This window comes from Myotis myotis, unplaced genomic scaffold (genome assembly GCF_014108235.1).
Source record: "Myotis myotis isolate mMyoMyo1 unplaced genomic scaffold, mMyoMyo1.p scaffold_m19_p_18, whole genome shotgun sequence".
Classification (NCBI taxonomy): Eukaryota; Metazoa; Chordata; class Mammalia; order Chiroptera; family Vespertilionidae; genus Myotis; species Myotis myotis.
In genome coordinates, this window is record NW_023416322.1 from 23607036 (window position 1) to 23632948 (window position 25913).

General features: G+C 46.6%; 1 protein-coding gene across 1 annotated transcript in view; it reads left to right on the forward strand.

The window, feature by feature from the left end:
* The first annotated feature begins 2194 nt into the window (after positions 1-2194).
* Positions 2195-25913, forward strand: part of TNR (tenascin R) — a 322971-nt gene continuing 299252 nt past the window's right edge. Inside the window, exon 1 of the mRNA XM_036344928.1 lies at positions 2195-2577. The gene's annotated coding sequence lies outside the window, so the exon portion shown is untranslated. The remainder of the gene's footprint in view (positions 2578-25913) is intronic.

Sequence of the window (25913 nt, forward strand, 5' to 3'; positions counted from 1 at the left end):
CCTGGTTCATAGTTCAATGCTCAGTCACTAAGGCACACTGGGTGGGCTGAACCCCCATACTTTAAGGTCCAGATGAAAAGCCATGTGAAGACTTCCCAAGTGAAGTCTCCCCTAATCCCTCCCAAGCAAAGAGCCTCTCCTTCCTCTGGGCTTCCATAGCACTTACTCTAAACCTCTCTTTCAGCCCCTTTTTGCTCTCTTCCCCCTTTCAAACACGAGTCTCTAATGTCTTTGTACCTCTGAAATATTCCTACTTCCCAATACATTTAGTAATGTCACACCCAACAGAAACAGTTCTGCCATTCCGAATTTCTCCCTTGTGGGTGCTGACTGGTGCCTTCTTGTACCTTTCTTATCTAACAGTAATGGGGAATGCTTCCCCACACATTGCTGCCTCGACTTTGGTGCCACACTCCCCAGGATGTCCCCGGTCCTCAGTGATCAGGTTGGTTGACTTGTCTATGTGTTCATTACACTGCATTCGCTCATGTCTGGGCACTTACCCCTGAACTGAATGTCTTTCTTGCCCCTCCACACCCTTTGAGGAAGAGACCATGAGGACAGGGATCATGCTTTGTTAACCCTCCCATCCCATCTTTGCCCTGCTCGATTCACCTTTGGTCCAAAGAAAGCCCCCAAAAGTAAGCCACATTCGGTAAGGAATTCAGAATTCTGAAGAAAATGTCAACAGCTCACAGAGTGCATTTTGCAGCAATTCAGCTTGTCCGGTTGCTGGCTCCATCCTAGACTGTAGTAGGCACGAGGCAACAATCTGCTTTGGGTATAGAAATTGAGTGATGTGTTTTTTGAACTGATGTTAAAGTCCAATCGTTTCCAGCTTCATGAGATTTACAGCCAGTTTTGTATGTGTGAAACTAGCCAGATCACCAAGGGAATTCATTTTCTCATCAATAATAGCAATTTCCACAGCTTAGCACCTATAGTTGTAAATAATTTATTTTAAAAACTCAGCCATATTTAAATTTATTATAACCATCTAGACACTTCATCATGCACAAAAATAATAGCTGCAGAGCTATCTTCTGTTTATTTCTGATGCACCCGCTTCTGATGTGTACATTTATTATATATAGTGATTAACAATGTCAGCTCCAGGGTCAGAGGGCCTGTGTTCCAACCCCACCCACCCCACTATTCACTAGCTGTGAGATTGTGGGAAAATCATGCCATCCCCTCTGTGCCTCAGTTTCCTGGTCTATAAAACAGCAATGTTGGCATTTGCATTACAGGGTTATGGACTGAATGAACTGAATGAGCTAATCCATGTAAGGCCTTAGACAGTGCTTGGCACCTGATAAATACTCTATGAAAAACCTAGCTATTAGGATTTGCTAGGGGTGACGCCAACATAAGAAAAATGTTTGTCTCTATGCCATCCCCAGCCCTCAGCGTTCCTATTCAGTAGGGAGGGGGCAGCATTATCCACATTTTACAAACAGCGCAATTGAAGCAAGATGTCCAGGCAGCGAGCGGCAGTCTGAAACTGGAACGCAACTCTGTCGATGTAAATACAAGGACTCTTTCCAGGAGGCTGTGAAGCTGTACAGTTAAAATGAGTGTGAGGCATCCCAGAGGAGCCTGTGAGCAGTGACCCCCTATGGCCTTCTCTGCCACGGTTCTCCATGGATGCTCAGCAAAGTCACTTCCCTCTCCATCTCTGAAATGATTTCAGGCTGTGGCTTCCCAGATATTTCTCTTACCAACTTTTTAAAAAGCCATATTAGGGTGTAGATGAGGTGCTGGCTAGATACCCTCTCTTTGGTCCCCCATGTTCCCTGGCTCCTGAAGTCCTCCCTGCTGGGGTGCCTTGGGTATAGATATATACCTCACCTGGCTGCAGACCCTGGTGCGTTGCAGTGTGTCTTTCTGGTGAGCCAGGACTTTAACTCACTTGGAACCCCCACAAGAAGACTGGCTGTACAGGACCCTGTCTGTGTGGAAGCAGCCCCAAGAGTTTGTGGGTATCAGGAGCATTCCTGTTTCTGAATTTGGACTATTCAAGAGGATGCATTCCCTTTCTGTCCACTAGGGGCCGCTTGTAGGGGGATGGAAAAAACGGAGGCTAAAAAAATATGCTGCTGAAATTTCAGCAAGAAGGGAAAAGAGAGAGCGCTAGAGAGAGAGAGAGAGAGAGAGAGAGAGAGAGAGAGAGAGAGAGAGAGAGAGAGCGAGCGCGCAAAGCATACCAGGCTTCCTCATCTCCTTCACGTCAGAGGCAGGAACCGACTGTGCGAAGGCTGTTGGCTCAACACGCAGAGACGGCGGAAGGCTCAGACAGAGAGAGTGGGAGCAGAGGGGTCCTTCCTTACCAGGAATTACCACGAGTGGAGTAAAGCCGCCTGACTTTTTGATCTTATTTTGTTTGCCTCCTCTTCCTCCTTCCACTCCAGCCCTGCCAGCTTGGAGCCTCCTCTTCCTCCCAGAAAAGGAGGAAGGGAAGAGAAGGGAGAGAGGTGGGTTCTCTTGGTGAGCGCATCCGCCGGCTCCAGCCCGCACAGGCAAGGAACCTTTTCTCAGAAAGCTCCTCTCGCTCCCCCGCCGCCCACCCCCAGCCTGGTAAGTCCGGCGCACTGGCTCCCTCGGTTTTCTCGCTGGCGTGATTTCAGCACCACGGAGAGCTACGAGATGCCTTTCCCTTCCTGTGTGTCTGTGTGTTCCGGCAAGGCTCTGGCACTAAGGTTACATCTATCTCTCTGCTGCCGTGGAGCTGGGTTCTGCGTAGCGAAAAAGGGCACAAAACTATGTCTACCGAATTAAAGGGGGATGTGGACTCCGGCCTTAGGGGTGTGCGTGTGCGTGAGTGTCTTATGCTGTTGCATAAGACAGGTGAGGTCTGAGCTAAATTGACAGTTGGTTTCTGTGTCTCTGTGTAGGGTTGTTCTTCCGTGTAGATAAGAGAGAGGGTTTGGGGAATTAGTCATGCGTCTTCGTTAACTCTTTCCCCACAAGCCATTCATGGTGGGAAAGTGTTGCAAAGGAAGTCTGGGGTTTGGGAGTGGAGGTAGACTTAAAAGTTATGCTCTTCTGAGAGAGGATGGAAGAGGTGGTTGTTAAAATGTCAGTTTCCCCAGGATTCTCTGGGCTCTTGCTGTGGGAGGAGATCAATCTGACCTTTTACTTTCTCTCCTGGTGTGGATCCATGGCAAGTGGACAGGTGCGACAGGTGAGCATCAGGATGGGGTGGTTTGGGGGGCTGAGGTCTCCCTGACCTCACAGTGGCAGGAACGTGTCTTGAGCTTTGCCGAGGTTGGCTGATGTGAATTATACTTCATTTGCAAGGAGGCAGGAAGTGCCCTCCACTTTGCTGTCATCCTTGACTGTGTATGGCTGAGGACAACATCTGTTCTGCCCTGTTTTCTGTCTGTGGAAGACAGCTCAGAAGAAGGGTTTGCCCCCTCATGTCTGGGGAAGCAGACTCAGGCAGGCTCTGAGTAGTGTTATGCCTTTAAGCACTGAGGGGCGCCACAAACAGGTTCATTGTTATTTTAAATTTCATTGCTACTTTTTTCTGCAAGGCTCTGCTCTGTCTCCTCTGCTTCTTGCCTCTCAGAAATATGTTTATTAACTCCCCGCATCTGCCTTGGGTTTGCCTTGGAGACACTGACTATCTGCTTCCCCCCCCTTCAGTTTTACCCACATCTGCTCGGGTGGGACCGTTCAACAAGTGGTGTTGGGGACTTCCTTTCATCATCCAGTCTCCAGGGAGCTGGCATCCCGGGAGATATTAAGGCTCTGTTCACCTTCTCTAAGAGGAGGAGAGGGGCAGGTTCACTCCTTCATAACCCCAATGAACTCTAGGTTGCAGTTTCTCTTGCTTTTAATTCAGCACCCTGGGCCCCTCTTCCAAGCTGAACAAAATACTTTCTGCTCTTGTTCTGGTGATAGACATAGTCCTGAGTGAATGGCAGCACTGTTTGGTTTGGTTTTGACTATGCTTGCCATTGAAGATGCAGTAACCTCAGCATCAGTGAATGCAGTGAGGAAAAGAGTGCAGTCAGAGGTTGTAATGGCGGGGAAGGAAGATTGAAATAGAGAAGCAGAGCATCAGAAACCAACACTGACGCATTCGTATTTCAACTCTCCCAACTCCTCCCACCCTTGAAACCTCTCAGTTTGAGCAAGAGAGTGGATGGTTTTCTGCATGACATGGCCCTGAAGGTTTAAAAAAGTCCATGCCCTTGCAGTGAAACCTGTCCCAAAGCACCATTTATTACTGAAGTCACTGTGCTTAGTGGTCATTATCTCATTAATGCCCTTAAATTCTCTCCAAAAGAAGTGCTCAGTGTCATTACTGGGCCCACTTAATAAATGGGAGACATAGGAGTTGGAACTGCTAGGCCTGAGCATAGCAAAAGTGGAAGTAACACTTCTGGTCTCCTAATATCTCATCACCTCTGAGGTGCAGAAATGCTCATGTGTGAAGGAGCAGAGATGGATTGCTCCCCAGTGGACAGAGTTGCAACCGAAGCCTTTTAGTGAGCTCAATGTGGAGCAGTGACTTTACCCTGGTGAAGACTGAGAATCAGCTAGGAGTCTCAGGTGTTGCTGGCCTAAGGTTCTCAGCCAAGAAGATGGCTAGGAGCAAGTTGAAGAGCTCTCTGGGCTTACTATGAAGCGAAAAGCCCAGGCTCGTGGCCTCTAGGCTGAACTGATGTCACACACCTGATTGCCATACTCACCTTGTTTCAGAAATCCCAGTTGAAGGCACCCTTCTGGGGCACATTGCCATGAGTGTCTTGGTTCTAGGTGTTTAATGACTTTCCTCTCCTCTGAGCCTTCTCTGCAAGTGCCTCCATTGCATCTTTGGTGGCTCAGAATATGGGGAGGATGACTAAGGAGGAGGAGACGGCTGGGCTCTGAGCACCTAAAGAAACTGTAGTGGAGTAATGGGAGATGGACACAAACCCACCTCACATACCAACCTCTGCTCCCCTGGCCCTCCCCTCTGGGCAGCATGTAGGAGAGATGGCCACTGTGTTCTCATATCCAGCCCTCGTTCACAGAGCAGGGAAGACTCTGCTGGCTGCCTCTGAGATCCGAGGATGGGAGAGATGTGGGGAAAGGTGGAGGAAGGAGAAGGTGGGCACCCTGCCTTATTTGCCCCAGCCATGGGTTAACATCTTTGACCTGGAGAGCACTGCTGTTACTAAAAAAATCCAGGTATAGTTTTCATACAATAAAATGTACTGATCTTAAGTATTCATATTAGTGAGTTTTGACGTTTGTGTTAACCACTACCCCGAACAAGGTATACAAAAGTTCCCTTGTGCTTCCTTCCAATCAATTTTCCCCTCCCCCAACTCCATCACTCTCTGACTCCTGTTAACATAGCTTCCACTGCTACATGTTGCAGTAGAAATATATTGCTTAAGGTGATACTTAATGAGCATGTTATGTAGATCCTAGACTTTTAAGAGAACATTTCAGAGTTCTGAGGTTACTGTCATTGGGTGGGCGGCAGAGAGGGTAGGGGAGGGGTGCATTCTTTGTCCAAGGTTATGGTCATGGTGTTGGAAAGTCAAGTGGTCATTGTGTGTGTGTGTGTGTGTGTGTGTGTGTGTGTGTGTGTGCATGCACCACAATCAAGTCCAAATAGGAACCACAGAGACCCCTGCGAGCCCCTACCTCTGAGATGACCTAAGTTATTTGATGGTGATGTATGTGGAAAGGATGTTAAAGTTTTTATTCAAAACTTGGAATTCAGCATTCAGGTGGCTGGGCTCCAGGAGGAAAGTGTACTTGCGTAAGGATACTAGGGGAAGAGAGAGGAGCATTCACTGTGATAGTGTTTATGCCATGAAATTTGGCTCCATCCACAAAGGCCATGGCTAAGATTGTTGTTTCTCCTTATTGAAAAATGGCTTTAGAACTGGAAGACACTTTGCAGAGACTCATGTCCCATCATATACTATCATAGTTCCATTAGGGATGTCTCCATTCTTCCTTCTTCCATCCCTGGTTGTAGGTTAGGATAGGGAGTCTCCTATTTTATCATGAAGAAGCAGTGGAGTTATCAGAAAGTTTTGATGATTTTGGTGGAAAAAATACACACACACACACACACACACACACACACACACACACGCCCCTACATCGTGAGTCCTAACACCTCACCCACCCTGTATCTGTAAATGCTCTATGTTTAGAGAATGTTACATAGAGATGGGGCCTTTTGTGCACAATTCAAGCATGAGTTTCTCAACTAAAAACTCAGTTTCTGGTAGATAAACCAGCAAATCAGAATCTTTAGTAGACCTCAAAATTTGACCAAGTGGGTCAGAGAGCTCTTTGGATGCTTGGTAGATGAATGTGTCCTCTGCCTCTCCTCACTCAGAGCCTTTACTAAGCATCTTCTTCCTGGCACTGCCCTTTCTGGGATTGCCTGCCTCAGGGAATGCCCTATTCATTCAGAGTAAGCGAGCACATTTATGGGAGGCTCCTTCCTGACTCAGCTCTACCAGTGAAGACCCCCGAGTGGAGTGTGGGTTGCTAAGCCACCAGGTCATGGCAAGTTAGAAGACAGCCACAGTGTGGTTCCCGAATGTCTAGGCAGAATTCTGTGCAGACACACAAAATTTGAGTGATCATTACCAAGCCAGTTCCAGTAGATCACTTGGGAGAAGTGCAGAGGCCTCTTTGCCTAGTCTTGACCACAGGCTGTTAACAAAGATCCGATGAGAGTCCTGCTTAACTGGAGTTTCATCTGCAGAGCAAACTCAGTGGGAAAGGGAAGCTGGAATTTAGATGTTTAAAAGCTGTTGCCAACTGTATGTAAGAATCTCTCCATCTCTACCCTGGAACATGACTTTGGGCTAGAATTGTATTGATAACTAGAACACAGCAAGTGACCCATGTGTCAGCTGGCAAGGGAACCTCAGCAGCCTTGCCCTCTTCTCTTTCTGTTATTTATTTATTTTTTGTGATGAAGTATACATAACATAAAATTTACCTTTTTAACCCTTTTTAAGTTTACAGTTCAGTCGCATTAAGTACATTGACACTGTTGTGCAACCATCACCTCCATCCATCTCTGGAAGGTTTCCATCTTCTGAAACTCAACCTCTGTACCCATTAAACAACAGTTCTCCATTGCCCTGCAACCACCATTCTACTTTCATTTTTATGAATTTGACTCCTCTAGGTACCTCATCTAAGTGGAATTATACCATATTTGTCTTTTTGTGTTTGACTTATGTCACTTAGTATAATGTCTTCAGGGTTCATCCGTGTTGCAGCATATGCAGCAAAATGTCATTTCCTTTTAAGGTTGATTAATATTCCATTTATTTATTTACCACATTTTGTTAATTCATTCATCCATTGATGGTCATTCATGTTGCTTCCTCTTTTCCTCCTTTAATTGTGGACAATTGCCTCTGCTTTGCCCTCCAACCAAGCAGAAAAGGGATACTCTCTGGTCATGGTTCCCATTGAGGTGAAATTTTTCCCTTTCCCCATAAAGACTAAGAAGGTGGCTTCTTTGAGGCAAATCAATGAGTTGGGTCTGGCTCCTGTACTCTGGCTCCTGGCTCTCATTGTTGAGGGGGCAATAGACAAGTTCAAGTAGACTGGAATCCTAAACTTTCCTCTATTCCCCAGCTGATGTGCCCCAGCCTTACCACAGAGAGGTGCCAGAAGACAGAGAGGCCCCTTGGTAGGTACATCTCTGGGTCCTTCTCAGTGTATGCATTACAAGGTGAGACTCCACAATGAGAGAAGGAGTCTGGAGTCAGTGACAAATGAGCAAAAGATGCATCACAGTTTCTGAAGTATTCTAGCCCTGAGCTCCTAGCGCAGTGGTTCTCAACCTTCCTAATGCCGCAACCCTTTAATACAGTTGTGGTGACCCCCAATTTCATTGTTACAAATTGAACATAATTAAAGCATAGTGATTAATCACAAAAGCAATATGTAATTATATATGTGTTTTCCAATGGTCTTAGGCGACCCCTGTGAAAGGGTTGTTTGACCCCCAAAGGGGTCGCGACCCACAGGTTGAGAACCGCTGTAGCGTTTTCTGTCCTTAGAACAGGCACCGCCACGCTCACCGTTATTTGGATCCTGTAATGACATCTTAGGCTCTGGTTGCAGATGACTCAATAAAAGATTGTTGCCTAGCCTGATGGGCTCAGTGAATAGAGTGTTGGCCCTCAGACTGAAGGATCATGGGTTCAATTCTGGTCAAGGGCACATACCTTGGTTGCAGGTTCCCCGGCCCTGGCTGGGGTGCATGCAGGAGGCAACCAATCGATGTGTCTCTCTCACATCGATGTTTCTTTCTGTTTCTCCCTCTCCCTCCACTATCTCTAAAAATCAATGGAAAAATATCCTCAGGTGAGGATTAACAAAACATACAAAAAGGCAAACAAACAAGCAAAAAGATTGTTATCAGGACCCAGGAGGAATTTATGGTTCTTTAAATCTAGATGAATTCTCATCATACTACATGGTATGAAGGAAACAGAGAGGAAAAAGCCTAGAACATTGATCCCAGGACAGTATTAAACCTGAATGGCTATCATTTGACAACAGTTTAGCAACTCTCTGGGCTGGAATTTGGTCTTTGATCCTAGTCCACCTAAGAATTCATACTCCTGGGTCCTGGTAGCTTGGATCTTTCTATTGGGTAATGATAATGCTAGCCAACACTGACTGAGTGCCTGCTATGAGCTTTAGTCTAGTGCTTGGCATAGCGAATGCCCTTAATAAATGTTTGTTGTCATTTCTATTAATAATCACTTAAAGTAATTTATATCATTGGGTGGCTAAAACATTATGACATACACCCATTTTACAGATGAGGAAACTGAGGCATAGTGATATAACTGACTTGCTCAACTTTCCACAGCTAACAAATGATAGAGGAGAAATTCAAACCCAGGTTTGCAGCCTTCGTTTTAACCGCTTTCTTCTATTCTTTTATCTTTATCTGGCAATTAATGATGGCTCCATTGTGATTCCTCCTAAGCACATTTAGAGGAATTTTAGATCTTGCATTACTGCTTACCTTATATGTGCAAATCTAGGTGACTCTTCACCTAGATCACCTATCTGTTCTATAAGGTCCAGGAGAGCCCAGCACAGGGCCTGGCACACAGTAGGGCCCAATCAAAACTTTCTAATATGCTGTTGTTTCTGCTCAACTTAAGTACAGGGGTTCCCACACTTGTTTCCATTGCTTAATAATAATTATGTTAGTAATAGCTGTTACTGATGTGTGTTCACCAGGTGCCAGGCGCTGTACCAGGTGGTGCAATAGAGTATTGCTCTGGATTCTCACAATATCAGGAACTGGTAATTCTCATCTATTGGAGGTTGCTGTGTGGAAAGTGCTACGCTCATTGTTGTCCAATCTGTTATTCAATTCCCACAACATTTAGCAGGAGGGTTGCCAAGGAAAACCTTTTGCAGCCAAATGAGAAAGGGAGACCCTGGTCACAGCTTTTTGCTTTGAAGACCACAGGGGACAGAATGCATAGATGAGGGAAACAAAGTCCCCAAATTCAGAGAGGCTAAGTAGCTTGCCTGAGGACACACAGCTAATAGATAGTGGGTTTGGTTTTGAACCCAGTCTGTTTGAAACAGAGCCCAAGCTCTTTCCCTCCTCTGCGCTGCTTCTGTCTTAGTCACACCCTTTCCCATCCTGGGCCACACGTGCAGTAAGAAGCAAGGCCTGGGGGCTTATTATCAAAATACTTGGCTTCAAATTCCTGCCCTACCAGGTCCTAACTTGTGATCTTAATTTGAGGGTCCTCACCAGAAGCCTCCTCCCCCCGCCCCCAAAGTCTAAAGAGATCCTCACACCTTCTTTAAGGACTTAAATGTGGCACAAGTACAAGGTGCCTAACACAGCCCCTGGCAGGGAGCACTTGCTATTTCTTGTGGCCTGGGGACTCCGTGTGAGGAGTGGGGGGGCACCTTAAAACAAGCTGACAATGATCTGGACTGACCTGGATTTTATATTCTCTTCAAGTGCTAATGGGCTGGGCTGGCCCTTGTTTGACATCACCTTGATTTTAGGGGCATGTGTTGGCTATTTTTTCTCCTCCTTTATTACCAAGAGCCTGGCAGCTGATATTTTAAATATCTGAAAGATGCCTCTTGCCAATTAATTACCTGGAAATTGTACTAGACTGAAAATTAATTTCAGCCTTAAAGAAGAAAGCAGGTTTCTGAGCCCGTTCCACTCGCAGCTGGAGACCAGGAACCTTAGGAATCCTGTTCTCTCGCCTTCCCCTCCCTCCAGAGTCTCTGCCATTCTGCGTGTTATTTATGAAATCTTTTCCCTTCCTTTATAATTATGTTTTCCATAAGAAGAACATCAACGGCCACCTCCTGGCTGGGCTAGAGTAATTGTTTGAATTTTTCGACTGTGTGCAATTTCAAAGGCTTGAGTTTATATAGATTACCTTGAATTTATCTCCACAAGCGCATCAGGAGAGGAGCTGCGCCTGCCTGGTGAAGTATTGTAAGCCCTGTAGCCACCGAGCGCCGGCAGCTGTGTATGGTCTGTTTATCTAAATGGATTTCCGTAAAACAGATTCATTAATAAACCAGGTTTTGCAACCCTGTCCTGCCATCTTCTATGGGCTTGTCAATACCAAGGTCAGCAATGGGGCCTGGCCAAGGGACAGGTGTGGAGAGGAAGTCAGCTGACAGCAAGCCAGCTGTGAGCCAGGGGTGGAGGGGCCTGCAGAGGGCAGAGGGCAGCATCAGAGCAGGGAGCCCTGCCCTCGGAAAGGGGAGGCCCTGAATGCCAGATGACAGCCCTGCAAACAGTGATGCGGGAAAGGGCAGAGGCTACAAAATCTACAAGGTGGCTTTTTCCTCTTGGTGGGTGACCCAGTCTGCCACAGGGCGATGGAACTTATAAACCCAGCCATAAAGCCCCCCGTTCAGCACCGTATATATTTATAGAGACATAAATGAAGTTTAATGCCAATGAAACTCACTATAAAAGCGACAGACTTCATCTGTATCTATACTTCAGGTGCAGATCAGTTCAGGGTTTCCTGCCTTTCTCGGACTGAGAGCCACTGGCGCACAAGCTCATGTGCATGCGCCCACACATCCTGAGCGAGGTGGGATGGGGAGGCACCCGCAATGATGCACTCTCCCCTTATCTCTGTGGGCTTTGGAAAAGCAGCGGAAGCAAAAGAGAAAAGGGAGAAAGCGCTGCCAAAATCCAGTGGCTTCAGTCGGGAGTCTGGCTTTCAATAAAACAATTTGAGGGAGGTTGGCTTTTCTTTTTTCCTTTTTTCAGGGTCCATTTGCTGTGTACATTCAAGTGGAAAGGCCATTTGTTGTATTGTGGTAAAATATACATAACAAAATTCATCATTTTAACCATTTTTAAGTTTACAGTTCAATGGCATTAAGTACATTCAACGTTGTTGGGCAACCATCACCACTAGGAGTCATTTTTTGAAGATGCACAAGTTTTGGGGTGTCCACTTTTTTTCAATAGTGAACCTAATCAATTAGAGTTTCATGTTGTACATACCACATTATTTTTAATCCATAACACTGGCAAAGTAGCACCTTTCAACTATTCAAAATTATAGATACTCAGTAGTAATACCAAAGTAATCCAAAAAACATGGCATTTATGCAAAAAAAAAAAATCAACTATTTTAGGCCTGGTGGTATTCACTTAACCTTTTGAATTAAATCAGTAAGAACTCTGGAACTTTTAAAAATTTGTCTGGGTGACATTGGTTAATAAAATTATATAGCTTCCAGGTAAGGAACAGGTTTCTGCTTTTCATCACTCCAGATGGGATGTAGACCTGAGACTGCAAAGCCCTGACCCGCCCCAGCCGGGCTGTCTCCACCGCCTGCCTTGCATCCTCTATTGTCCACGCTGGGTCAGTAGGAGTGCAGGCTGAAATGGTGCCAAACAAGGATTTGAATCCTGGCTCTCTCATATACTGGCTGTGTGGCCTTGGATAAGTCACTTGACTTCTCTGAGCCTCTGTTTCCTTACCCCTAAAATAGGATAAGTAGTTCCTACCTCTCAGACTTGCTGTGTGTGTGAAATGAGATGTTATTTTCTACATCCTTTAACACACAGAGGTTTTCCATCAGTAGACTTATTTCTTAATGGAAATGTCTGTGGCAGAAAAGGAGCATTTTGAGAGTGGAGGTCAGGGATCACCTGGCTACTTGACATATATTCTCTCCATGGAATGGCAAGACACCATGTGACCTGAGACTGGCTGCATTTGAACCCTGCCCTCTTTTCATCTCCACACCAGGTATCCTCAGTCTTGAAAGGCCTCAGGGCCACAGTGCTGGGGGCAGCCACTCGGGGAGGTTGATTGACCAAATGAAATGGCTCTTATCTTCCTGGAGTGGCCCCTGTCTGTATCCCTGTAACTGGCCCCCTGGAAAGGCCAGGGCAGCAATGCGGCCCGCGTGGGCACAGGTCCCTAGGGAGTGTGTCTTTGGGTCACTAAGGATGCTCTTCCAGACCTGACCCTCAAGAGGTCAGCAGATCATGCCAAGGGCTTGGTATCCTCCAACCATCCTCCATCCAAGGAAGGGCCAAGTGGAATATCCTGAAGGAGAGCAAGGAAAGGGTGCAGCTGATCTGGGCCCTGATATGTACTGAGTGGGAGGGGAAGGAGGCCACTCGCAGTCCATCTCTTATTACACATGGTTCGAGGCACAGGACAAGAGTTATTAAAATGCAAAGTAGGAGCGTGCCATACCCTCCTCTCCACTCCACCCCCTTTTTAATTTTATCAGCTTAATTTAGTGAGACTGAAAGGCTCAGGCAGCCATGCTGGGAGGCTGGGAGGGATGGGGAATAAAGCACTAGAGAGGGTCTGTGGCGGCTCTTCTGGCAGTGGCCTCCCTCCCACCCCTCGAGGATCCCCTTCCAGGGCCCCAGAGCCACTCTTCTCTCTGGTTGGAGCCCAAGAGACTGTGAACAATTTGGGGCTCTCTCTGCACGTGCACGTTTCCATTCCTTCTGTGCTTTGTGGGGGTGGGAGGAGGGTGTTCTGGGGCCTTTGGTGACCACATTGAACAGAGTGGCTAGGGATCCCACCTGACAACCCCCACTTTGCCACATGGAATACCTGGTAGGAGACCTGGCTCCTGTTCCTTGAGACATTTTGCCCCTTGCCTTTTAAGTTAATTTTTTAGATAATAGATTTGTGTTATTTATTGTATTATAATTTTTAAAATTAAATTTATTGGGGTAACGGTTCATAACATTATATAAATTTCAGGCATACCACTTTGTAATATGACATCTGATGAGGTGGGGCGACATACTGTTTAACTAGAGAAGAACAGCATGTGCAAAGGCTCAGAGTTAGAAAGATTATGTTGGAAGGCAACTGAGAACTGATGTAGCTGGACACAGAATCACAGGATCGTGGTGAGAATGGTGGGAGATGAGACTGAAGAAGGAGATTGGAATTGGGGCCTTCCTGTCAGGGTACCCATGGGAGAATTACCAACAGCTTGGGTGCTTTAGGTATGAGATCTTAAGCTATGTTGTAGGATGCAAGCCTGTTGCCTCTTTTATCAGAAAATTAAAGGCACAACATAACAGAATTTTATCCACTATTGAATATAAGAATTTTATTCAATACATGTATTCTTATATATTTTTAAATTTTACTTTATTTTTGCTTTTTTTTCTTTATTTTTATTGTTGACACTACTACAGATACCCCCATTTCCTCCCTCCTCCCAGACCCACCCTCCCTTCCCTCTGGCCGTCTCCACACTTGTCTGTGTCCATGGGCTATGCATGTATGTTCTTTAGCTAATCCTTTCACCTTCTTTCACCCAGTCACCCCTCTCACCTCCCCTCTGACAGCTGTCAGACTGTTCCATGTCTTTTACTGCAAGATCTCCAAGCCGAGAATGATAGTGAGGACTTGGAGGTGGGTGGGACCTGTGAACCTCTACATCTCTCATCTCTGCAGAAGGTTGGGGACACTGTTCTGCTCTCATTTTAAAAATATGAGGCCCATTCTCAACCACCTGTGCCAGTGACACCGCTCTGATTGGCCATACAGGGGTTAAAGGTGTGATTGTCTAGTGAGAATGAGAAATAGAGAAGCAAAGCAAGAGATACCCGAAACCAGAATCCTTGAATGCTCATTCTGTTGGCTTTAACTGTGGCTTAAGAAAATTGTCTGCCCTGTTTCTTCGACTCCCTCTCTTCTGGAAAGAGGATGTGGCTGGGAGGCTCCCATGCCAGGTCCCCAGTCAGGGAAAGAGCTTTCCTATTGATCTGTGTGTCAGCAATTCAAATGGGGTATTTATCCTGCGGCTGAGCACCTAATAAAAATTTAAATTTTCGTTTAAAAAAATCGAAAGGGAGGCAAATACTCCTCAAGGAGCAACCTCAGAAAGAAAGCAAGAAGACAACCACAAACAATTCAGGGCCTCAGGAAGTGCTGGAAGACTAGGATGGTGAGGTTTGCCAAGAGGTGCCTCAGACCCTGGAATTTCTCCTCTTAAATGCTCCTCCCTCCCACCCAGACACCCTTCCCAGGCTCTGCAGCTCCAAACTTAGACCCTGACTTTGTCACACCATTGCTTGGGCAAATGGCAGATACTTCTCTCTGAGCCCTCCTGTTGCATAAGTCAGAGGACACAATGATGTCCTATATGCAATGCTCTTGGAGCAGTGCCTAGCACATAGTAGGTGCTCAGCAAGGGTTTAGTTCCCCTCTGTAACTCCCCTATTCGAATTCTTCCTTAAAAACCATGCCCTGTAGCCTATTAAAATCTGATTGCAGCCAGCTGCTGCCTTCCTTGAAAGATTCTGAGCCACTAAATCACACCTATGTGTAAATGATTGCTAATGGATTAATAGATTGGGTAGTGGCACTCACAGGAAGCAAAGGCAAGAAATGAAGGAAGCTTTAACAGCAGAATGTCAGAAATTGGTCACAGGCCTCTGTAGAGGTATTTAGGACAATGGAGCTTTTGCAGGGTCCCTTAAATCATGCTTATAAAGAAACCACCTGTCCAGTCATCTGTAAGGACAGGGGATATCCAGGTCAGGAAAGCAGGCCATGCTATCATATAAATTACTTTGGAAAAATAGGAATATTTAGAAAATACCCAGTCTTTGTTAAAATTTGTGATCACATCTTTTCTTTCTTTTTTTCTTATGTTCTATATCACTGACCTGATTTTGGCTCTAAAAGGCTACCCTTCAAATGCAGATCTTGCCTAGGCATTCATTGCCCTGCCAGCAACAAAAAGCTGTTTGCTTAGTCACAGAGCATATTCTGCTTTGTATATGACCACAGACAAACTATATGAACAACCACCTCTAACTCTTATTTGGCCACATGACTTTAGGAAATGGGGGAGGGATATTTGGGGTGTAATTTTACTATCATGTTGAGGTTCAAACCCAAACTCTAGAGAACCCCTCAAATCAAAATTTTAAACTTAGTAGTAGAAAAATACAAAATACCAACAACATGGACTTCATCCTACAACTCCAAAGATTCCACCAGTTATATTGCTGCTCTTCAATGTAGAGTGGATACCATATCATCTGTTGGAGGAAAGATTCATTGGCTGATGTTTGGCCATTTATTCCTTCTCTGGGTAATCTTTGAGATGTTGTTGAAGATTGGTGATTTAGCATACTCAGTAGCACTAGTAACTTTACATGTTCTCCTTTCATCATATTTACTATCATTTAAATAATCTATTTTCTGCTTCATTTACTTTTCTATTCTATGAAAGAACTGGAATCCCCAGGGTAGCTCCTGAACACTCTAAGCTTTTTGTCTTCATTGCATTTTTAAAATGTATTTGGCACCACAGACACTGTCTCCCATCACTTCACCTCCATTTCCATGACACATGCTGGGATGCAGAAACAAACATATTGAAGAGTCCTCAGGTAAGAGACGCTCTTGTTCCAGGATCTGTCCTAGGTGTTGAATATCCAGCATTGCCGAAGACCTCAGAGCTCATGAAACACACATTTCAGGGGAGACATGCAACAAATCCACTGCTAACTTCTGTTGACCTTCTCATTATTTCTTACAGGTGTCCGTTTATCTCCATCTTTAACCTGCTAGCACTTTATTTAAATTTTCATTATCTTCCTGTTTTACAATTAAAATGAGACCCGCACTAGCCTCCATATCTTCTCTTGCCTTCTTCTAATCTTTTTTTCTTCTTCTTTTTTTAAGAAGCCAAGAAGCATTTATTTGAAATCAACAAGAATACCAATTGGGGACACACTAATTTAGGCAAAAGCCTAAACAGTGTTTCCTCTTCTAATCTGTTTTTACACGTTAGAGAGCTCATCAATATGTGTATCTGATCATGTCACTCCCCTACTTGAGACCTTCAAGCACTTTCCATTGATCTTAGGATATAAACAAAAATCCTTAACAAGGCTCTGCACGGTCCAGCTCCTGTCTCTTCCTCAGATTTGCTTGTCTTCACCTTCAGGGCTCCAGCCACACTGAACTCAGTTCGAGTCCCCCAGGTTTCCTAGGCTCTGCTCTGTGCTATGCTCGTCCTTCTCTGCATCCTTCCCCTCTCTCCATTCCATCTCTCCACACCTTCCTTCCTCTGCTTGACTCATCTTCATCTACAAACTCAATTCATATGCTTCTTCCTCCAGGAAGCCATCCTGGGATCCCCAGACCAGGCTAGGTGCCTGTTACATGCTCTCAGGGAACTTTGTAAATTTCTATTTAGTATTTAATTTTTTTAGTTGTGAAATGTAACGTTATCTATAGAAGCACACATGAAATATAAACATCAAAATGTAATCAATAATAATGATTTGAGTGCCCTGTAACCAACATTGAGGTCAAGCAATAGAACATCACCAGGACTCCAAGGCCACCCTGTACAGCTCTCTCTGATCACAACTGCCCCCCCCCCCTTCCACCGGAGAGAACTGTTTTCCTGACTTCACGGTCATAATTTCTTTACTTTTCAGCATGCATGTATGTGTGTGTGTGTGCGCGCGCGTGTGTGTGTATATATATATATTTAGTTAGTTAATTAATATCCAGTCTCTTGGTAGTTGGTAGGTCAAAAGGATCAGGGAGAGGTCCATTTGCTCACTTTGTCTTCCTGGGGTCTTCTCAGTCCCTGGTGCACAGTATGTCTTCAGTAGATATTTGGAGGCAGGGTGAATGAGATGACACCAAGCAGACCATACATAGGAGCTGAGCTATCATGAGGATCATTGTGAGGACTGCCTTTCAGAAGGGGGGCTACAAATTGGGGTGTAGGGCATCCACTGCATATGAGGAACTTCTTTCTAGAAACTTGAAATAAGAAAGGTGACTGTGTAAGCTCTATGGGGGAAATGATTCTGTCAGCGCATCTGTTTGTGTGACTACTCATTTATCTGTCTATCTTTCCAACCATGTCATATCGTGCACCTATTGAAATATACTAGAAAGATGGAGCATCATAGCAGACCAGGTGGGAAAAACGATAATGGTCTTATACGCAGACATAAGTATTGGCCTCCATTCACGACCTGCAGCAGTAAACCCCGGCCCTGTCAGCAACTCAGACCAGAAGATGGTGAGAAAATAAACTGTGTCTCAGGGGTTTGATTCACGAGGGAGAAAAACCGTGGCAGGATCATGGAAACACATGAATTATTCACAATTCAAGCCGGGTAAGGAAAAAGGAGGAGGGAATGACCAGGAAACACCCATCAAGAAAATGAAGCTCTCTCCACCGGGGTGGCAGTGGGAGCAGCCTAACGGGGATAAAAACCAGGCATGACGGGAGGAGAAGCCCCTTGCCCCTCAGACAGGTGAGCAAGAACACCTGGTGGATTGAGGCAGCTCTTTAGTCCTGGGTTGTCCCTCCCTCTGATAGCCAGCAAGCAGCAGCCTTGCACTCATGATTGACTATCAAAGTCAATCCTGGTGCAGGTTCACTGCTGCCCTGTGATCACAAAGGAGGAAGGCACATCTGACTGGGGTGGTGGCCTGGTGGTGGAGCAGGGGAGTGGGGAGGGTGGAGGGTGGAGGGTGTGTCACCCTCTGAGAAGCATTGCTCTACCTCCTGGTTGTGTGTGAGTGTGTGAAGGGGATGTGGAGCTAAGGAGAAGAGATGAGGCTTGTTCCTGAAAACAGAAGAGAGGCTTAGGGTGTGTTGAAGTGAGAGGGCCCCTGTGAGTAAGAGACCTGAGAGGAAGGTGAAGCCAAGGTATATTTAGAAGTGGGATCACAGCTACATCGCTTCAAGTGAGAGGCAGCCAGGCTCGTGCAGGTGGATCCGTCTGGTTTAGAGACCTGGGTGGGCAGACACAGCCAGTGGGTGTTTGGTTACCCGCCAAGAGCACAGCCCAGTGTGTCCACAGTATTTACTGAGCACTTATTATGTGCCAGGCTGGGCCCACAGAAATGGGTTTGCCCTTAAAGAGCTTGCACTCTAACTCAAGGAGACAGATAATGAGCATGTAAACAACAATCAAATGAGATACTAACAAGTGCTAGGGAAGCTGTGAAGCAGGATAATGTGTCTGAGATGAACTGGGCGTGTCGGGAGGCAGAGGGGACTGCTTTAGCGAGTGCGGTTGGGAAAGGCCTCCCAGACCAGGTGACATTTCAGTTGAGCCCCAAGAGGGGAGTGGGAGATAGCCTCTGGGGGAAGCAAGGAGCTCAGAATGTGGCTGAGCAATGAAGGCAATGCAACCAAGAAATTAACTCAAAGTTCAGGTCACATGACCTCACCAAGCCTCAGTTTCCACAGTCTGTAAGATGAGAGGGCTGGACTAGCTGGTTGCTAAGTCCTGCCCAGTGTGGCCTGCAGCCTCAGCACGTGTTCACAGAAAAGGTGGGGCCTGATGTTGGGTCTCAAAGAAAGATCCTCAGAGTACCAGTGAGGTCCTTGAAACCAGCACCAACAGGAGCAAAACAGGAGTATGGGCTTTCCCTGACTGAGGCTGGGCCCTCCTTCCTCCATCAGATGGGGAACCTTCTTCCTAAAAGGCAGTCGGGGCTCAAGCTTCGCTGCCTCCAATGCTTTGTTGAAATGAAAATCCATTACTTCTTGTTCCCATGGAAAAATACTTCTATTTGGCCACTTATCTCATTCTGCCTTTTACTGTAGTTAACAAAGTGACCAACCTATTTTTACATCTATTTGTAAACTCCTTATTCATCTCCGAGCCCCGAGCACAGGGCCAGGCTTGGAGCAGGTGACCCTCTGGAGGCTGAAGGATTGAATATGTTGAGGATGGGGAGGTGCATTCATCAGCTACTGTAACCAAAGGCCACAGACTGGGGGCTGAAACAACAGGAATTTGTCTCACAGCCTGGAAGCTGAAAGTCCAAGATCAAGGTGCTGGCTGAGTCCATTCCTGGTGAGGATGCCCTTCCTGGCTTATGGTGGCCACATTCTTGCTGTGTCTGCACTTGGTGGAGAGAGAGGGAGCTCTGGTCTCTCTCTTATGACACTGATCCTGTCAGATCAGACTCCAGGCTCACAACCTCATTTAACCCCAATTACTTCTGGAAAGGCGGTGTCTGCAAATACAGCCACACAGGGTTCTGCCTGCTCAGCCCCTCGCTTTTGCCTGTGACCTTGGCTATTGCGTTCCCCGTCCAAGGTCCAAGTTTCCAGTTCCTCTGCTTCAAGGTTGGGGGCGGGGGGAGGCGGAGGCAGGGAGCGTGCGTTCTCACTGCCTGCCTTCCTTTCCTGGGTTTAAGGGGGTGAATGGGGTAATATTTCCTAATTACTTAGTGCTCCTTGGAGCGCAAGTTCTGTGAGTCAGGCTAAAGGATTCTTCTAACCCAGTTGCTTTCAGAGATTATTCATCCAGAAACGTAAATGAGCATTTAAAGGAGCTCAGAGGCTGGGGATTGCAGGCCAGAGACGGCCTTGGCCTCGGCAGAGGGTGGCTCGGCTGGGCAGAGCACTGGGGTTGCCTGGAAGTTGCTCCCTGGTCTGCAGGATATTTTGCTTGACCTCAGGCTCCTCAAGCTCCTCCTTTTCTTCTGCTTCAGATTTCCCCCAAATTCATGCCCTCCTCTTGCAAAATACATTTTATTAACTCATTAGGTGGTCGCTGACAGTAGAAACCTTGGGATTGAAGGAACAGAGCCCTCTGCCTTGCGGTACAGAGGGGGTGGACCAGGACCTCCCGGTCAAGGCCTTATCCCTGGTATACTGCTCTGAGAATGGCTGCTGGGGAAGCTGGCATTATGCAGGTAGCCGTGTGTGTGTGTGTGTGTGTGTGTGTGTGTGTGTGTGTGTGTGGCCCGTGTGCTCATCCGTGAGGCAGCCTGCATGAAGACGGTGAAATTGTGACATCCATGCTCTCGGCTTTGACACCTGACAGAAAGGACATGGTTTAAATGTCACAGCAAGGGCCTGCGACAAGGGTAGTTAGGGAAGCAGGTGTCTCCTTGCTTGACTGCACTGTGGAGATGCTGGGTTCTGACCCTGGGTGCCACATGTTAGTGAATTGATTTTCTAATTTGGAAGTATTTTTAGGAGGCGTAAAAAAGTCTACAATAAAAATCCATATATATTTATTCCTTTACTCAACATCTATTTATTACATATTTGGTCTAAGCCACTGTTAAGCAACATGAAAGACAAAGATTGTTAGACCAATCATCACTGTTAGCAGCACTCCCATGAAATAGATAGGAATCATGGGTCCCATTGTGCAGAATAAGAAACTGAGATTTTAAATAAGCTATCCAAAGTTTCACCACCAAAGTTTTATTCTTGAGGTGTCAGAATGCAAACTTAGCTCTTCTGGCCCCAAGTCAGATGCTCCTGGGAGGTGACAATTAGGTAAAGGGGTGATGACAAGACCACAGACCACAGCACAAGGAAGAGCATGAGTGGTATGTAACTGCTGTAGTTCTGGGGAGGGATCTGGAAAGATCCATAGAGGAGGTGACCTTGGGCTTGGAGGCAATGGGGACCATTTCTACCATTGGAGGGAAAAGTAGAGGCAGAGAGGGGCAAGCAGAGTGTGGGTGCACACAGCAAATAGTCTGGCGTTCCTCCCTCCTGGCTATCTATCAAAATCACCTGAGTAGCTTTTGACCAGCGCAATGCCCCCATTTCCAGCTATTCTGGTTTAATTGGTCTTAGTCATGGGTGTCATCATTGATGTTTAAGAAAACTCCCTGCCCTGGCTGATCTGGCTCAGTGGATAGAGTATTGGCGTGCCTACTGGACGGTCCCGGGTTCGATTCTGGTCAAGAGCACATGTCTGGGTTGCAGGCTTCATCCCCAGTAGGAATCATGCAGGAGGCAGCCGATCAATGATTCTCTCTCATCATTGATTATTCTTTCTTTCTCTCCCTCTCCCTTTCTCTCTGAAATCAATATGTGTGTGTGTATCTATCTATCTGTCTATCTATCTATCTATCTATCTATCTATCTATCTATCTATCTATCTATGTATCTATCTATGTATCTATCTATGTATCTATCTATATATGTATATATATGTGTACTAGAGATCTGGTGCATGAAATTTGTGCACAGGTAGGGTCCCTAGTCTGGCCAGTGATCAGGGCTGATCAGGGCTTTCTGGTTGCCGGCCAGGGCCTTCCTTCCCTGACTGCCAGCTGCCGGCTACCGGCTGGGGCCTTCCTTCGTTCTGCGCTTCCCCCTGGTGGTCAGCACCTGTCATAGCGAGTGACCAGTCTCTCAGTTGAACTCCCATGGGGACAATTTTCATATTAGGCTTTATATATATAGATATGTATATATGTGTGTGTGTATATATATACATACACACACACACACACACACACACACATATAATAAAAGGGTAATATGCTAATTAGACCAGACATCTTCCAGATGTCATTCCGGATTTCCTTCCTGACGAAGCCGGGACCAGAGGGAAGTCAGCCTGGGTTCCAGGTACCTACTGGTAGCTGGAGGAGGGAATCCCAGGTCCTGGGTGCTGGAGGGAAGCCTACTCTTGCATCAATTTTTGTGCATCAGTCCTCTAGTATGTATATATAAAAGAAATGCTCCCTGGGTGATTGTTGCCGAGCTCGGATCGAGACCGAGGGCACTGTGGAAGGACTGTGGGGGTGGGGGTTCCAAATGGGAGCTCTCAAAGGCACCAGGCTCAGCATAAACAGGGCCTGAATAAAGGTGGTGACAATGGGAAGGGAGGCAGAGATGAGTGAGCAGAGTGCTTTGGAAGTCAGAGCTCCTGGGACTGACCATGAGCGAGTTCATGTGATGACTAAGACTGGAGCCTGGGCACCCTTCCAAGAGTGAAAGCTACAGGATGGAAAACATGTTTGGGCATGGGGGGACTGTGGGGAGGAGAGTGGTTTTGTTTTAAGGCACCTTGAAGTTAAGGGTAATAATTATTGGGCCATTCGGCAGGAATGCCGAGCTGAAGTCCTCGAGTATGAAGAACCGGGATGGAGAATTGCCTCCGATGAAATGGTAGTTAAGGCTGAGGGTGAGCATGAGCTCAGAGAGAGAGAGAGAAGAGCAGAGTGGAGGGCTCAGGTGGGAACGTCGACGTGTGGGAGGCAGAAGGACAGAGAGAAGCTTACAGCCGTTCTAAATGGAGAACTGTTCCATTAGCATGAGCCACTGTCTGGGTGGGATGGGGTGATGGGAAAAACAGTCATTTTTCATGGGCCTGGCTCCCTGCAACTTGGAAATTGATCAGCTGAGTCGATAGCTCCGTGCTCAGACTCGAAGCCCTGGCTGGCATGTGTGCAGAAGTAGGGCAGTTGCAGCCCAGCTCTCTCTCACCAGAAACACAGCACGTGCAGGCGCCTGGCGGGGCAACCGAGCTCATTTTGCTACTATCCTTGGCCTCTAAGCCCCAGTGGCATGAAGGAGGAATCAGCTTCACACATGCAGGGGTTATGGGTTCACCTGTCACAAAGGAGTCCTTTATTCTGAGCCATCCCCCAAACGAACTCCTGTTTTCTAAGGGGAGACAATCCCATCAGCCCTTGCTGGTTTAAGGGGATCCCAGGAGAGCCTTTCTTGTGACAACCCAGCATCGTCCTGTGGGACCAACTTAGTCCCTGAGAGGACCCCTGAGGGTTTTCCCGAGAGCCACCCCTTGGGGTTCCCAGGGTGAATGAATCCTGGCCGCAGAGGTGCAGGGGCAATAATCAGGAGCAGTTCAGTTTTGGGCACTGGTTCTGCCCTGGGGTCCCTTTTGGGACTGCCTTCCCCACTGCCGAGCAGGGGAAGGGACCTGGGGAGGGGTGGCAGGACGGTGGTCAGGGGATCTGGGGCAAGCGCTCTCTGATGCTCCTTCAGGCTGAGCCGTAGACTCTGGCCTCTCACCTTGGGTGCTACCCACTGCCCGACTGTCTCAGTTTATTGGCTCCTGAGGCTCCTGGCTTAGGCAGAGTAATTACAGTTGAGGCCCTGATGAATTGGGGGCCAGTAATTAAAGCGCCTATTGATTTTCTACTTAGAAGTTCCCTGTAGCTGGAAACAAAAGTGGGAAAGGAGAGAGATAAACAATCTGGGCAAGGTATTTCCAGACGGGATTTTTGTGTGCATTAGCCGGGCCTGGTTGTCACTGAGGAGGGGCGGTGGGGTGGTCATTTGTCACTGCCCTATCCATCTAGAATTTGAGAATAGATTGGCCAGACAATATACTTCTGGGGCACAGTGCCAGCACAGTAAGGGGAAGGCGACTGTCTTCTGCAAAGTTTATCCTTAGATCTGCAAGCCTGGGTCTGTCTTGTTTGCTTGCTTCATTTGGCTTATTTTAATTGTGAATTGAAGCCAATTGCCTTATTTATGTCATCTGCCATCATCAAACAACAATGGCTTTCTGTCACTAGAAATTTGACTTCTGATGGCTTCTGAGACCAGATACCGGAAAGTGTGGGTATGGGAGGGGGAATGATGGGGGAAAGTCAGAAAGTGTGGGTATGGGAGGCACCGTGATGGGGAGAAGGTGGTAGAGGAGAAGGGCTGAGGGCAGGTAGAAGGAGCTGGAAAGAGAAAGGACACAAAGAGGGTCCTTTGGGCTGATTAGGGCTAAAGGGTGGGAAGAGTTTCAAGGAGTGGGCAAAGTCATTAAGGAGAAGCAGCTGTACAAGCAGGTCCAGAGGGGACATGGAAGAAAAGGGGCCGAGAGAGAAGGGAGGAAGGCAGGCAAATTTTGAGTGGAAACGTAAACACACTTGAGTCTTATTTAAAGATTGCCTAAGTTATTTTGGTGCATTTAACTCTTAATTCATCTTCCTTTCAGGGAGCTAATGTGAAGTGTGAAAGAAAAACTAATGAGAAGAGGGCCTAACGGGCAATTTTATTTTCGCCAGCTCCGGGAGCTCTCTCTTCCTGCTCTCGCGCTGGGTCACTTGATGGAGATGATTCTTTTGTTTCTCAGAGAAAAGTCGCTCTCTCCTAAGCCGTTTCCTTTCACCGCATTCACTGCTGCAGCTGGTTGGGCTGCTTAGTGATCATGAAGTTAGATTAAAAGCTGGGTTTTGATAATGATTGAAGCTGAGCAAAGAGAAGTGTTTTAGCATAATGCATGTTGGAACACAATTACCCATTATCCCAGTCTGAGCAGACAATAGGGGCGCTGGGGGGAACTGAGTTGTGGAGAAGGAAGTGGGCTGTTACTTGTTCTAAGTTGGATTTTTAAAAAATTCTATAGAAATACTGAATGGATTTATTTAGCTTATTCAACCCCATTGCACAGTGTGCTTGCATCTGGGGGAAAAAAAAATCTGGAAGCGTGCCCAATAAATGTCCCAAAGCAGGGTGGGGGCAGGCGTGTTGTAATTGTGCTAAGTAGCTGTTGTGTGTAGATAGTTGCACATAGAAAACCCAGGCCCTGCCCTCACAATGCTTAGAGAACTAGAGGGCATGATTCTTGCCTGTGATTATGTTTATCTGGCTCAAATCTTAATGGCTCTCTGTCTGCAGAACAAAATTGAGCTCCTAAACCTCATGGGAAAGACTTAGGTTGGATTGATCCCAGTCTATCCCAGCATCATCCCCTGGTTCCTCATGTGCACCAGCCCACCTGGTCCTGACCATCTTCCCGTGGTCCCCACCTCAGCTAGAGGCACCACCCTTTACCCAGCTCCCCCCAGCCAGAAGTACATAGACATGGGGATTTCCCCCTCATTCCCTCAATTTAGTGGGCCACCAGGCCTTGTCATGTCACCTGGTCACTCCAGGACCCTGTTCCATCTTTCCTATCTTTGAAACCCCAGCCTGCGTTCAGGCCCACATCACCTCTTCCTTGGACTCTTGGGTTATTGCAGTAATCTTCCCACATCTGACAAAGTTATTCTCAATTTTTTAATGGCTCCTCACTGCTTGCAGAATAAATTTCTTTCCAGCTGGGTGAGCTTAGGTAAGACAGGCAAGTTTTCTAAGCCTAAGATTTCTCATCTGCAAAATGGGGGATCATAATGGTTGTTTTGTGGGATCATTGTGAGAAGTGAGGTAAAGTGAGCACAAGGCCAGGCATAGACAATTTGCATAGTGGGGTGGGGTGAAGGGTTGATGGTAAGAGAAAGAGGAGGTGGTTTTAATTGTTGTTATTACAGAGGAAAGGACCCAAATTTATATCTATAGCTTTGACTTTCCTCTCGAACTCTATATTTAGGGGTGTGTGTGTGTGTGTGTGTGTGTTTTCACTTGGATGTCTAATGAACATCACAAATTTAACAATCTCAAAACAGAACTCCTTATATTTACTTCCTAAACATGTTCTTGTCCTGCCCTCCATTCTTCCCAACACAGTAAATGACAATTCCTTCCAGTAGCTCAGGACAAAACCCTTGATTGCTCTCTCATCCTCCAGACCCAGTCCCTCTGTAAATCCCACTGTCTGTATCTTCCCAGTCTACCAGAACCAGCCCCTCTTGCCAACTCTGCCGCTTAGCCTGGTCCAGCCACTCTCTCTCCCTACA